We start from the raw sequence: 16,063 nt of genomic DNA on the forward strand, positions 1-16,063 counted from the left end.
CTCTTCTCACTGCCTTTGATCAGGTTATCCACTTGGAGGAGCGAATGAGGAATCTTCCCGAGATTCCTATTGCTAAGATTGAAGGAATTGTGTCCAGATTCGTTGCATATGCTAAGAAAGAGGATTGGAAAGGGAACAAAGTTCTAGAAGAATGGTTGTTATAGAATGATGTGGCATCTTAATTATCATTGGTCTATGTTTCCTCGATTTTTGTGCCAATTAAATATTTGGCTATGCATTTAATAATGTTCATCTAAAGGGGAACTTTTTGTAACAAACCCTAATTAGGGTTTAGGTGTCAGAATCTCAGCCATAGATCTTCTTTTGATCTGGGCCGTTCATTGTAATTGAGGATGCTATATATACCCTCACTCATTTTCATTTTGTCATTAGCTATTAGAGAGAGATTAGAAGAGCTTAGAGAGAAAGTTATTTTGTAGCAAGATTGAGTAGTGAAGAAAGAATTTCGAACAATTGTTGTCTATTTTGGCTTTGAGATCAATAAAATATTGAAGTTATGGTGTTTTATTGCAATTCTTGTGGCTATCTTCATGGTTGTTTACTTTCTTGAATCATTCTCAGTCGAAGTAGTATTTAAGTTTGAAGGACTAAGTGTTGTGCTTGATCTTTGGTGAGATTCATGTTCCAAACCACTAGCTTCTTACTAATTGTAAGGACGCCTTGCGTGGTCAACTGGAGATATTTAGATTGCTTGAACCTTCAGTCATTATTGAACTATTGATCTGTATCTTTATGGTAGTATCTATAATTCTTGATGAGTTGAAAATCACTAATCACCTTAGAAGATCGCATCAATTCCAGTAGAGTTGTAATTCCTTGGCAATACTAAAATTGGTAGAATCTTACCAAGTCTAGCCTACATTGAGTCATTCTTAGGATTAGAGTAGAATTCACCTCTTGAAAACCCTATCTTTTGATCTTTTTTTGAGAATTTGTTAGTGTTAGGAAATTCCTGTTCCTGCAGTCAAGTAAGAGTAACACGGACCAACTTTTAAAGTGCGTAAGACCCCTTGAAGAAACAGCATTCACAACGACCACTGGTGCTTATCCACACGTAGAGATCCTACAGCAAAGAACCTTGAAGTCACCCTGATTGATCCTTTTTCGCGATATCTTCAGCATTCAGAGGCTTTACTCAAGAGAGGATAAGGTAACCTTGGGTATTTTATTCTGTGTTTGATTGTGTACAAAAGACACGTCAACAGGGGTCAAACTATAAAAAAATATCACTTTATTGCAAATAAATAGCTTCAAGCATCCAAAAAGACTCCGGGAAGTGAGAATCATGTAGCAAAGTTCAAGACCTTTTTAACGAGCTATAACACATAGGCATATCAAACCAAATGAAGCCAAAAACCCCTTATTACTCCGAAATGGCTATATAAATAGCCTTATTTTAATTTATTTAATCGCTAACTTAGGAAATATTTAAATATATTAAAATATTTCCATAGATCCAATAATAGCCCAAAATAACCAACCAAACATGAATCTGACTTCGTCACCTGTCTATGACTCATGCCGGACAAGATGGGCCAACTGGCAGTCCCATCCCTAAAATCTAGGGATACTCCTAGAAACTAGGAAACACACCCAATCTTCCTAAAACTAAAACCATGGTATGGTCCCGTGGAACCTCAAATATGGAAACTGCCACAACCTCCTAAAAAGTAGGGAATCGCCCTAAAAAGTAGGAACCTCTCTCCAAACACCTGTAACTACTCAAAGGATCCTGCTCTACTCCTTGGTCCCGCAGGTGGTCATTCAGTCAACTGCCAGTTCTCCCTAAAAAATAGGAACTGTCGTCTGAAGGTCCAAAATGGCTCATAGAGCCCCTACAAAGCTCCATGACCCTCAGAATGAGTCCCCTAACCATGTCATTGACCTACGGAAACTCGAATGGTAGGTCAACCCCTGCTCATCTCATGTCACCTAGAAAAGGGGACATTACGGAAGAACATACATTCCCGGCAAGTCTTCTTCAACCCCTAGCCATTCCTAATCAAAAGTGGGAAAACGTTTCAATGGAATTCATAGCAAGATTACCTAAGGTACAAGGCAAAGATATCTATGTGTCGGTAGACCGTCTAACCAAATATGCACATTTCATGGCCATATCAACAAATTTTATAGCCCCTCAAGTAGCCGATATTTTTTTTAAATGTCTTCATACTACATGGTCTAACTTGAAGCATTGTAAGCAACCAAGACAGCCATTTTCTTAGCCTATTTTGGCAAGAACTATTTAAACTAGCCAGAACAAAACTAACCCCAGCACAAGTTATCACCCACAAATAGATGGGCAGATAGAGATTATCAATAAATGGTTGGAGGGATATTTAAGGAACTATGTCACATAGCAACAAAATGCATGGATTAAATGGCTACATTTGGGAGAGTATTTCTCCAACACCACCCACCATATCTTTTGGAGATCTGATCCTCACAGAAAGTCGTATGTCAAGAGCTAAAGATTTTATGCAACAGAATATGGAAATCATAAATACACTTAAGGACAACCTACATCAAGCACAAACCCAGAAAAAGATGTATGTGGATAGAAAAAGAACCTAACGGACATTTGAAAACAAGGACTTGGTATTTTAAGATTGCAACCATATAAACAGCCATCAATCAAAGCAAGTGGGGCCGAGAAACTTGTACCTGGATTTTATGGAGCATATGAAATTTTGAGAAACATAGGAGAAGTTGCCTACGAGTTGGAGCTGCCCACAAACAGCAGGATTCACAATGTGTTTCACATGTCTTGCCTCAAAAAGGTACTAGGACAACATATTACCCCATGTTCAGAGTTGCCACCACTAGATGATGAAGGCAAACCGATTTTGGAACCAAAGACCATCCTTAATATGTGAGGAAAGAGATTAAGAAATAAAACTATTGAGTGCCTAGTCAAATGGAAGGGTCTACCTACGAAAGATGCTACTTGGGAAGGAGCTGAGATCTTCGATCATACAAATTTAAAATTGCTTGGGGACAAGCAATCTTGGGAAGGACGGACTGTCATGCACCCACCTAAGTAATAATATTAACCTTGACTTAATCCACAAAAAATTTGTCTTATTTATAAGACATCACAAATTTTAAATCCATAGAAGGCAGTAAATGATTAAAATCTCTACACACAGCACACATGAATGAGCAGAAGTCATTCCTCGGGGATCAACGATTAATAGAAACCATAAACTGGACAGCAATTAATAGAAGGAATAATATGACAGTGATTCCCTTTTAGAAAGGACCATTGATTAATATTAAGGAGACAACATCATAGCAATTGATGACTAACAGCAATTAAATGCACTTAAGGAGACAATTAGTTTGAGTTATGAAGAGACGTTACTAAGAAAGGTTGTGACCCTCATGTTAACACAGCAACCTCCAAGCGCTGTCTCTCTCCAAGAGACACAAAGATATAAAGGTAAAGGGCCACAATGGGAGAAGCAGAAAGAAGGGAATTCAATAAGCATCGATCAAGTGGAGATCTGATATAAGAAAATAATGTTTAGGCATACAACCACTGTGCATTACACAAGTAATTGGTATGAGATCTAGGTATTTATGCATCAGTTTTCTTATATATATATATATAGTCCCATAATCAATTACATGTGAAGTTGATGGAAATAAGCTAGGAAGATGCATCGATCAAGTGGAGATCTGATATAAGAAAATAATCTTTAGGCATACAACCACTGTGCATTATACAAGTAATTGGTATGAGATCTAGGTATTTATGCATCAGTTTTCTTATATATATATATATATAGTCCCATAACCAATTACATGTGAAGTTGATGGAAATAAGCTAGGAAGATGCAGTTTACCGGTTCCCCCAAGCTAAGTAGGCCACCCAAAGGGATGGAATTGTCTTAGTGGGACATTCCTACCACTTATGGGCCAAGGGGTGAGTTGTCTTAGAAAGATGTTGTGCACTCTTGGGCTTAGTTGGGTTGAGCAGTTTACCAGTGCACTTTCGAGGTTTTCCTATCAAACTAAACTATGATTGGTTATGGGGGGTAGTTAGCAAGTAATAATGTTTATCATTCATGGGAGGGTTGAATGGGGTTGGAAATCAGTGAGAGGGGTGCTGCAAAATCCAAATCACGTTAGAATAATGGAGGGAGTTTTTAAAGAAAGGAAAGTGTTTGTAGCTCGCTGCAAGGATGAAGTAAAGTGGGGTGGAGCGAAAAATGACAATTATTTGGTAAAGATTGGATATTAACTGTTGGATAGTACAGAAGAGAAGGATGAATGGCTGACAGATTTATGTTGGGGAAAAGAATGCCTTTCTAAAGTGGGAGCGTTTGCATGGCTAGCAATAAGAGGCAGAATTCTAACAGGAGAAAGGAGGAAACAACTAGGGATGATAGATCCAACAAAATGTATTATGTGTGGTTAGGATGAAGAAAATGCGGACCATCTACTTCTAAGATGTGAATTTGCTTCAGCATGCTGGAAGATGGTGCAGGGTAAGTTGGCATGGCAAGGACCTCTCCCGGGGTTGCTAAAGGAAGTCATTTTAAGTTAACCAAGAAGTTGCAAAAAGTCAATTTTCTCGTTTTTGGAGAATTAGTCCAGCAATGGTTGGGTGGGAAATTTGGAAGGAGAGAAACAAAAGAATCTTCCAAGACAAAACTGATTCATTGGATAGGATTCTTGCTAGGATTGACACATCCATTGAGGAAGTGGTAGGGGCAGCGGCATCTAGATTTGTAGTAAAGGATGTTGTATTATCAAAAGAAGATTCCCACATTCAGGGATGTTGGCCTCGGATTAAGTTCAAGCCTGTTCATGGGCCTAGACGGGATGATCCATCCCTACAGGATGCAAAGTGACAATTTAATATTCAATGGGAACCACCGGAGGAAGGGTGGATCAAGGCTAATTTTGATGGCGCATCAAAGGGTAACCCAGGAGATTCAGGTGCTGGGGTGGTGTTTAGGGATTGGCATGGCAATATTATTGCATGGGGAGCCAAGAGACTAGAGAAAGGCACTAAAAATGAAGTAGAGGTTCAAGCTGCTCTTTTGGCAGACGAATGGGGCTTAAAATTTGGCATCAAAAAATTCTATCTGGAAGGCGATTCCCTGATTACCGTAAATACAATTATCAAAGGATAAGCTCAGGGTGGTGTTTAAATAAATTTGTTCAAAAAATTAAACATGATTTAAATTTTTTTGCAGACTTTAAAGTCTCCCATGTGTGAAGAACTGGAAACAATGCGGCTGACGTGTTGTCCAAATGGGCCACATCTTTTCAAGAGACACAGGAATATCAGCTAGAAGATCTTCGTAGTATGTCAGCAAATGATGTGGTGGAAGAGAATGATTTTGTGGTGTTGTCCTCATTTTTGAATTTTCAAAAATGTGACAACCCCTACAGCTTTTTGCTTAAAATGCGTCATTTTTGTCTGCAAGGCATGTTTTACGAGGTGCAAAACTCACATTTGTTAGTGTCAAATCATTGGGGGGTGTCTTTTCTATCATTGTCCAGGTTTTGGTGAGTTTTGGCCTTCATTTTCCTAGCTTTTTGTGCAATTTCAGGTTTCAAAGTAGTCACTGCAGGTTGAAGATTTTACTCTTAAGGCACGCTTCCCGGGGCAAAAGTTTTGCTTCTTGCTGGACTAAAGTAACCTTCGGTCCATCCTTGATTCACATTTCAAATTTCATCGCATTTCAAGTTCGTTTGCTATGTCTTTCCTTCAATTTTGGGTTTTTTCTTCCTAACTGCAGGTAGAAAATTTTCCTTTGATTGCAAGTTCTAATTTTCTCTTGTTTTAGTGTTGTAGGAAAATTTTAAAACAATTACAAGTGCACTTTATTTAAAACTTGTCACTTGTAACTTACTTTTTATTTCCTCCTTTCTTTTTATGTCTTTTAAGCCATTGTAGGAACTTTTTGGACAAATTGCAAGTGAATTTAAAATTATAAGTTTAAAAAGAACTTGTAATTTCTTTTAAAAGTTCTTACTTAAGTGATTTTAAGTTGTAATAGGGATTTTATTTCCCTACTACAAGTTTTTATGTGTTGCTTTTAGTTGTAATAGGGATTTTATTTCCCTTTTGCAAGTCTTTTTGAGATTTTTAAGTCTTTCTTTTAAGTTGTGTTATTTTTAAACTTGTAATGGGGATTTTATTTCCCTATTACAAGTCTTTTATGTTCCTTTATGTTTTTTAAACTTGTAATGGGAATTTTATTTCCCTATTACAAGTTGTTTTGCTCTTTCTTTTTGTCATTTCTTCCCTAAAACCCGAATTTGCCTTAGGAGTTGAAAAAGTAAAACAATTAAAACTTGTAAAAGGGTTTTTAAAACCTGATTATGTGTCTTTTGCAAGCATTTTAAACTTGTTCCTTCTCTCCAAGAACCCGACCTAAGTTTTTCCCAAGAAGTTCGAATTTGAATCCATTTCTTTTGATTTGAATCCAGATTTGATGGTGCCAAGTGTTGAGGGAAAGAGGCGTGGGAGTTTTTGCTTCCATTTTTGGTGATTTTCTTGCCACATTTTTGCCCTTCCTTGGACGTTTTAAAACAGCAAGTCGTGGCCCTTTTTGCCACGTTTTTGGCACCCTATCAATCCGTATTTACAGCATTAATGGAGGCGATTTTGGTTTCCTTTCTTCCATACGTGGTTTGCTAGGCGTATTGACACAATTTTCTTCCTCTTTGGATGTCGTTTTTGAAGGAGGAGGTAGAATCAAAATCCGTTTTTGGCTGCCAAGGGTTTTCAGCATGTCTATTTATGGAGCATTTTAGTTCTTCCCAAGCTCATTTGTTTTGGTCTAGGGCCTTTGACCAAGCAAGGATTTGAGTTTCTAAGTGATTTGAATGCAATTTGTAAATTTGCATGATTTTCCCCTCTTTCAGATTTTTCCCATTCATTTGATTTCGGGTTTTACAAATCTGATTGCAAATAAGAGTTTGTCCCATTTTCCAAGTTTGCCATTACCGGTTGATATCATTCTTTCCATTTTCCCCTCATGTCAAAACCCCATTTCATCCATTCATTTCACCTTCATTCATTTTTCCCACTTAAAGTCTACTTGCAGTCGGAATTTTAAAACCCAATTGCAATTGTCTCTTCACCCTCAGTCAGCCATCCAGAACCCGAAATTGGTCCAAAATGCACTCAAAAAACACTTGAAAATGAGTCTTAAAAGTCCAATTACAAGTGCAAACTTGTAGTTGTCCATTACACATGGAGTTGCATGTTTGTTCTCCGTAATTACAAGTCAATGCACTTGTTTTTCCACACATGTAATGCAGCTTCCAGAACCTGAAATTCACTTGTGAAGCCCTTTTTTGCATCAATTTATCCCTTCCCTTGTCAGTCCGGTTTGCACACGCGACTTAACAAATCAATAAATTCAAGCATGGGCCTTATTTTGCAAGTAGATTCCAAGATTGGAGGAAGATTCAAAGAGAGAACAGCAACATGATGGAGCCACACAAGGGGATGGATAAGTGACAATGAATGGTTGAGAGCATAGAATGCTTTCAAGACACAGATAGGCTTCTTACTTCAGCCTTGCAAAGAACTTCCCTCCTGAAAAGCCATTACTACCCCAAACAAGAAAATCAGATTGAAGTTCGTCATCCAAGGACACAAAGATCATTAAGGATGCAAATTCCCGTTCCGGTTTTGTTGTGACGTTTTCACACATCGCCCCATTGCAAATGGGGACCCTTGCTTTTTTGCTTTTTAGGGTTTGTTTTCTAGGTCTTTTAGGGTTTTGTCAGTTAGCCTTTGCATTTTGAGTGTCGCCCAGGTGATCACATGGATAAGCAAGTCCGGCTTGAGTGATGTCCTGATCTTGAAATTTGGCTAAGTCTGAAAGTCCCGATCCTGGAATTTGACTAAGTCTGGAATGTCCTGATCCTGAATTTGACTAAGTCTGGAAACTGAAAAACCTCCAAAAACTAGATTTTGCAATATAACTCCTGGAGGTCTGAAACCACTCTCAAACATCCTGAAAGTATATATGGAATATAACTTAAAGTATAAGAAAGAAGAAACATAGAAGGAAATGTCACTTATACAATGTTATATTCCATTAAAATTGTCCTGATAGAGAGTTCGAAAAGTCAAATTTCGCTCTTGACCTTCACTGAGGGTCCAGAGCGAAAAGCGCTCATGTCCCTCTCCAAGGGTCCAAGGCGAATCGCTCCTGTCCCTCACCAAGGGTCCAGAGCGAAAAGGCTTAGTGGAGTCATTCCTGACCTTGTTTGGACAAATTGAGACATCAAAGGCATGATGGAGGACAAAATGAACATGATAGAGCATCCAGACTTGATTAAGGACGATGAAATGATGGAGTATTTGTCTAGAAAGGTAAATTCGCTCCTGTCCCTCACCAAGGGACCAGAGCGATCTTGTTAATGTCCATTATCTTGCCATGCCTAGGCGCCAATATCCTTCAAATTACATTAAATGCCAGATTCGATAAAACCTTGAAATATTTTTGGCATTTAATAAAAGCGCATGGTATTTAATAATTAATTTTGAGCCTAAAAAAATCAAATTTTTTTAATTATAAAGGCATTTAAAATTAATTATTATTATTTTAAAAATAAAATGGGAGCGCTTGGGGTATTATTTAATGTTATTTTTCAAGTCGGCCTCTCCTTTTATTTAATTTTTATTTATCTTTTGGCCTATTTTTCAAGTCGGCCTATGGGAAATGAAAGGATGAGCGCCCGTATAAGAGAGGTGTGTTGAGCGATTTTAATCCATCATTCATTCATTCACACAAGTGCGATTTGGAGAAGGACAACAAGGTGCGAAATCTAGCTTGTGTGGAGCGAATTTCTACCAAGTGTGGATACTAAGGAAGGCGAAATTCATCTTGAAGGCTATTGGAGAGGCGTATTTCTTGCTAGATTGGAGGATAAAATCCAGATGTTTTGAAGGTATTTGAAGGCGAATTTCCAGATTTTTGAAGAGGAAGGTGGAGTTCTTTTCCAAGCTAAAGGAGGTGCATTTTATCCAAGGGAGAGCTTTGATCTACACTTTGCCTAGCCAAAATTCATCTATTTTTTAGAGTTAATTCTCAAGAGGTATGGCAAAATCATCTTGACACCCTTATTCAAGGTTTGATTTTTTTAAGCATTTTTGGGAAAAATCTAAGTATTACATGGTTAATTAGGAAATGATAACTCAAGATTTATCATGAAGTTTCCTAATTAAAATCTTGAATATTCCTTTTAAAGTTTAATTTTTAGATTTCAAGATATATTACTAATTTTGAAATGTTGTGTAGGTATCAAGATGGCGACTCCAAGCTCGAAAGATCTACAAGTCGGAAGACTCTTCTCAAGGAAAATCAAGCCAGATCAAGGACGATCAAGCAAGGACAAGGACGACCTTCTTCGATCCAGCCTAGCAAGGACAAGGGCGACCTCCTCCAGCCTAGCATCGACAAGGACGGCCTTCTTCGATCCAGCATCATCAAGATAAGGGCGACCTCTTCCAATCCAGTATTCCAAGGCAAGGTACATCAATCATCCTACACATCAAGGACACAAGAAGTCAGAACAAGGGTTTGTTGAAGAAGCAAATAATTTCAGAAGAGTTAATTAAAGATAGCTTCTCAACAACATCAAGTTGAATATCTACCAAGTTACAAGTGTCAGATGAGGTGGCATCCCAGTCATCACTCCTCCAGTCAGTGTGGTCCACCTCAGCATGTCCAGATTCAATGTACCTAACTCATGGAAGGTGGCACAAACTCCGATGTACCTACCTCAGCTATCCATTGGTGGAATTTTCCAGAGAGGACATGTGTCCAAGCAATACAATTATTTCATTGGTCGAGCATTAAATGTTAGGTAATGGTTGTAACAAACCCTAATTAGGGTTTTCATTATTGAATCTTGGCCATTGATCTCAAATTGATCTTAGCCATCGAATTGTATTGTGGGCACTATATAAGCCCTGGCATTTCATTTGTAAAGTAATTAGCAATAGTTAGAGAGTTAGAAGATAGTTGGAAGAGTTAGAATATAGTTGATAGAATAGCAATTAGAGTAGAGTAGAGTAGAGAAGGCAAAGATTGTTGCCAAGATGTTGTTGTAAAAGACTTGTAACTTCATTGAAGAAATGGTGAAATTTATGGGTCGATTCAACAATTTGCATGGTCTTTATACTTCTCATATTTGATTTCATGTTATTAGATGAATGGAAGAAATGTGCTTGATTGATGGTGGAATTCGTATATCCATACTACTAGCAGTTTGTTGATTGCAGACTTGCCTTGCGTAGTCAACTGGAATCATTCAGCTTAAGATTAACTTCAATTGTCGCTTCTTCATTGATATGCATCAACCTGATGGTGTCTATGCCTGCAGTGATGATTTGAACATCATAAAGCTTTCCTTCGAAGATCGCACTAGCCTTGTAGAGATGGTCCTGCGATGTCAAAACAAGACCTAGTTAGAATTTCATCAAAGATCAATCATTGCTCCTACATTCCTTAGTATTAGGATTAGACTCTTTCCTCACCCTCCTCTTTTTTCCTTTTTTTCAAGTCAAAGTTAGTAAGAGCCTATGTTCCAGCAATATTCAAAGCAGATCAGACGCTCAATCATCAAATGTAAGTCCCCTTGTGATTCCAGCAAATCACATCATACCACAGAGAGCTTATCCACACGTAGAGACCCTCCATACAAGAACCTTGGAGTCATCCTGATTGATCCTTTTTCGCGATATCTTCAGCAATCAGAGGCTTTATTCAAGAGAGGATAAGGTACCCTTAGGTATTTTATTCTGTGTTTGATTGTGTACAAAATACACATCAACAGGTTCGAGATGTCTTCACAAATCATGAATACTTCAAGTTCTAGCATCCTGAAACGGCATGAAGATCATCACAGACAAAGGATGATGCAGTTGGAGTCGTGTCTTTGGAGACTTAGATTAATTATGCATTTGTAATATTGTTTTGACAAGTTACATGTAAAAAAAAAAACCTTTGTAATTGCAAGTTAACTCATCACTTGCACTTTTGTAATTACAAGTTAACTCATCACTTGCACTTTTGTAATTACACTTTTGTAATTACATGTAAAGCAACTACAAGTTGAGTTCAATTAGAACTGTAGTTGGAATAAGTCATGGTGGCTGAGAGAATTTCTCAAGTTAGTTGGGATACTCCCACCTTTTTCTCAAGCCTCCTTTCCTATAAATACTTGAGGGGGTCTATTGTAATTTTTATCTTTTGGCAATGCAACAAAACTCTACCAGTTTGTATGTACACTCTAAGACTTTGAGCTTAGTTGTAAATCAGATTGCAGTCAATTAAAAGAGGCAAATTACTTTCAAACTTTGTGTTGATTTTAGGTGTTATGTGACAATATTTTCTAGTGATTGATTGTGAGTTTTGAGGTGTTATATAAGAGGGATTCAAGCTGAATCTTGCAGACTTTGAGCTGCTTATTGTGTTTGGAATTTTAGATTGGTTTTAAAGATTTGATACTGCAGACTTTGAGCTGCTTGTCATGACTGAAACTATTGTAGGATGCTCAAGTGGGAAGATAGCTTGTAGACTTTGTGCTGCTTCTATTTTTAAGACTTGTGCATGTAAGGTGAAGTGCATCATGTAGTTAGACTTTGAGCTGCTACATACAATGCTTGGTTAGCAGAAAATCATCTGAAAAGGTTGATAGGAGAATAGATAGTTGAAGACTTTGAGCTTTCTTTCTGTTTTCCTGTCCCGGGGAAGTGACGGAGGTCTTTGTGTCTTCATGGAAACTTTGCTTCCCTTTATATTCCAAAAATCCTACAAAAAAGTCTCATTTCTATATTTGTTGTTATTTATTTCCAATTGCTATTACTTTTCTATGAAGAGAAAAAAGTATAGTTTTTCTTGAAAGAAGAAGAAAGACTGTAGTCTCATCCATATTAGATTACTTTAGTTTGTAGATAGGGGGGGTCTTCCCTAAATTAGGAGTATCATAGTTACACACTGTGACTAAAACCACAATTTTGCACATCCCCCAGGCGTACAAAAATTTCAACCAACATGTGGCAACTCCTAGATTTTTGCAAGTTCAAAGTGATGGGAGTAGAACAAGTTAATTGGTGTGAAGTGGTGGTGGAGTTAATGCCAAATCGAGCAAACAAGATTGAGGACACTGCAAGGACAATGCATTTATGATAATGCATTGATGAATTTGGTAACTATCAACGGCGAAGGACGATGACATTGGGGATAATAAAGATGAGTTCATAGTTATATCTATCTTTGTCGACCTTACTTAATCTATTCGTTTTTCTTCCAGTTTAAGCAAAGATTGAGTTGCAGTGATCAAGAGGTAAGAAATCAAAGGTGGTGTCATTGTAGAGACTAGCGTAATGAAGGTGAGTTTTACTTTTAAAACGAAGAAAAAGCTAGTGCCTTTTGTGGGCAAAGCCACAGATAGGCGTTTGCAGGGTCTATTCCTCTTCAAGGATGAGAGATTAGTGCAAGCGGTGAAGCTAATCTTGGGAGAGGAAATTGCACATGTTGGCCATCGGAACCGGACTAATATGGAGATTTACTCCCTAATTGCAGCACGGGGATTAGAGTTTGAGGACTCAGTGGATAAGGTGAAGAGGGTGTTGTGAGATTTCATTGCTGAAGAGTATTTGATTGGTATGGATTCTATTTTTGAATGGGTCATCCTTGGAGTTGGTATTGATGTCTCAGAAGGTGTGAATGTGTTGGTGAATCTCATTCCTTTTGTCTGATGGCAAGAGGATGAATTGAAAGCATGATTTAGGGTGCACACTAGATGTGGTTGGGAGGCCTTGAAAACCTTTGCAGAGTTGATGAGAGTGGAAGAAGTGTTGCGAGCGGTGCACGAGGTGGCCAAGGCAGAGGTGGGTCGTGAGTTGAGGCCTAGGAAGCGCACATTGGACGCAGTGATGGCTCTGTCGAAGCCTCAAGATGAGTCTGCTCAAAACAATTAATTGCAGAATGAATTTTTTTGTTTTTCTGTTTTGCTAGCCGTATCAGCTCAAGGCTGAGATTTTGTTTCTTAATTGTATGGATGTATCATGACCGTTCTTCTGCCTTTTGGTGTTTTGTCGTTTGGGGGTTTTTTAGTGATGTTTCAGGTTTTGATTTGGTGGGTGGTCTGCTTTTTGGATGGATAGGATGGACACACACTACTTTTTGTAATCTTATTTTCTGATGATTAATAAAATATATATATTACCGACCAAAAAAATAATTGTGTTTATCATTCTACATGATATATTTTTTCACTAATCCATTTATTTATTCATCAATTCTTAAGTTTATTAATGATTAGATGAAGTTACTTTAGTATGTTATTGTCAAAAAAGATAAATTGTATTGTTGGAATTGTCAATTTAGGCAAAAATAGGTCTATTCCGATTTGGGGACATTACAACATGATTCCAAAGGACCTATGTTTTAAACCTTGGATGGTATTCTTGTCTATGTTTAGCTATCATAAATTGATCAAAATTCATTGGTGAGATAGGAGTTCTTTAAAGTCTCCTGCTCCTTATGCAAAACCTCAACGAATAAATTGATGTTCATATTGGGAGCTTGTATTTTGTTTTAGATTTTAGAGTAGATTAAATCAAGGAGCTTCACCTACAAATTTGAAGACAGGATTTCATCATCCATTGTTTTGTTTTGTGTTGTCACAAAAGTGACAAATTAAAACAACAACAACAGTGGCTAGGCTTTTGTTTTCATTTGGTGAGGTTCAGCACATAAAAAAAATGCCCCTTGCTTATTGGTTTGATCCCAAGTTGCAGAAGCTAGAGAAGGTCGAGTAGAAAATATGCACTATACACCTTTAAAGAGTGATCATGATGAGAAGGAAATTGGACCCCATTAAAGAATGAATCACCCCTGCCTTGTCAATAGTCAATCCCATTAGCCTCACATATATGTTCTCGGCAAGAGGATCTGCCCTACCAAAGTGAGTGTTGGATAGGCCTGGACATAAACACATATCCTTCGCACTTGTTATTACAAGCTATGAACTTTCAATACATAACATATAAAGGAATGAAAATCAACAGGTTGACTTCATTGGCATCCCGAGGATCAGAGATGTAACTTCAGGAAGCAAACTAAGGAGCCGATGAACTCTTAAAGATACAGTATCCAAAAGGTCCAGTAATTATTTCTAAGCAATTCCCTCATGCCCTAGATGAATTCATTACTAATAAGGGAGTGATCCCAATATTAGATTCCTCAGTGACGCGGAAACATTATCTAAAGTTGTTGCTCATCCATGTCCATAACCAGTAGTGTATCCAGTACCAGATCTTGTGGAAGTATCGGTGGCACCACCAATAGTATCACCAGCATCTGTGGCTAAAATAGGAGTATACCTATCGTAAGTTACGGTAGTTCCAGCTTATCTACCAATGGCAAAGGTATCTATCGGTAACACCGAGGAGAAAGGCGGTGTAATAGGTATAAGCACAGCCAGAAGTATAGCAGTTTACCCAGTACTACTGAAAGAAGGCAGATTCTACAAAAAGCTGCAATCTTTCACCTGACTTGAATTTCAACTTGGATAACTAACTCTACAGATTTTCGATTCAAACAATATCGGTTTGCGCCTCCATACTATCAATTTTGCTGAGTGAGCGATAACTGGAATAAAGCGCGCGTCAAAATCCGATGCGGTTGTCTTGTAAAAGTTTTGGGGCACATTCCAGTGTGGTTTTCACGTTTATTAATCATGGGAGTATGGTCCAAGTTCAAAGAATTGTGTAGCAATGATAACTAGGAACATTTGCGAGAGCGTAGTTCAGCTTCGAAATCCCTTAGCACGATAAGGTAGCACAGAATGTCTGTGGAAGTGGAAATCTAGTGAGGTTGCCATGTAAAGATCTTCTAGCACATTAGGACCTAATGTTTATTATTCTTACGAATGCGATATTTGAGGCACAAAGAAAGCTGATTTATTGATTTCTGAAAACAAAAGTAGTTATCAAATAAAAAGGGGAAAAAAAATCTCTCATTGAGTATTTACTCCATGCCAATTAAAACAGAAAATCCCCATGGAAGGATATGTGAATATTTTCAAAATATATATATACCTCTAACAAAAATTCTGAGGTTAGTTTGAGATCAGCGAAATGAATTGGCCTCGGACTGAACAATATTGGATTGATCGGACAACGTTATGAATATCAGAGTGCCATTCTACTGGAGATCTGAGACTCCTGTTTTCATAAGACAGAAATTGAAGTTTTGGACAGTCTTGATGAAGGGGTTGGAGATGTACAGCGATGGGCCCTTTCAATGAACTGATTTTAACCAATTTAAAACAGTTGATAATTTGTTGTGGGGTGTACTTTTATGCATATAATATGGTAGGTTAGAATTCGACTTCTCTCAATTTTTTCCCCTTTCTTTTCAGGTGAACCCTTTCTTTTTTTTTCTTTTTTACTCTTTCTTTTTAGGTAACCTTTATTTTTTCTTTTTTATTTTTTCTTTTTTTTTTGCATATGTTATTATTAGAGGAAGAGTACCAATAGCTGAAATAGTTCTAATAACCATCATCTTAATACTATGTTAACCCCCCAAAACATAAAAAAAAATTGTCAGTACATAAATAAAAATACCAGTAAATATTTATTTTAACACCAATACATGTTCACAAATGAATTAATAGTTGAAAACCAAAAGTTAAAAAAGTAAACAACTACTGGTATATTTCTTATTTTAATACAAAACATCTTGGACAAATAATAAACATTTTTTTTTTTTTTTTAAACTTAATGTTTACATTTGCCACTTTATGCAAGTGGCTTGAGAGTACAAATGTACTACAATTACAATTACATATGCACAACTATTGGTACATTACATGACATAAAAATAATCAATTGTAGACTTCTTAGACACTCAAGTGTACATTCTTCCAAATATCACTTCACAGCTTCATAGCTTCATGCATTAAATGGATCTTTATTTGGTACCTGCATTTGTAACAACTAGTGTAAGGCTCCCCAATATCCAAGAATTTGCATAAAATCCAATTT

The 16,063-nt window shown here is 37.4% G+C and overlaps 1 protein-coding gene across 4 annotated transcripts in view; it reads right to left on the reverse strand.

The window, feature by feature from the left end:
• The window catches only part of LOC131060384 (vesicle transport protein GOT1), a 112,937-nt gene extending 97,579 nt beyond the window's left edge, over positions 1–15,358 (reverse strand). For 3 of the 4 annotated variants that reach the window (XM_057993584.2, XM_059219904.1, XM_057993585.2), the window contains exon 1: positions 15,116–15,356. The gene's annotated coding sequence lies outside the window, so the exon portion shown is untranslated. Of the gene's footprint in view, positions 1–15,115 lie in introns of all 4 variants that reach the window. The other variant, XM_057993587.2, reaches the window with a different exon arrangement.
• Positions 15,359–16,063: the final 705 nt, after the last annotated feature.

The sequence above is a fragment of the Cryptomeria japonica genome, chromosome 4 (genome assembly GCF_030272615.1).
Source record: "Cryptomeria japonica chromosome 4, Sugi_1.0, whole genome shotgun sequence".
NCBI classification, from domain to species: Eukaryota; Viridiplantae; Streptophyta; class Pinopsida; order Cupressales; family Cupressaceae; genus Cryptomeria; species Cryptomeria japonica.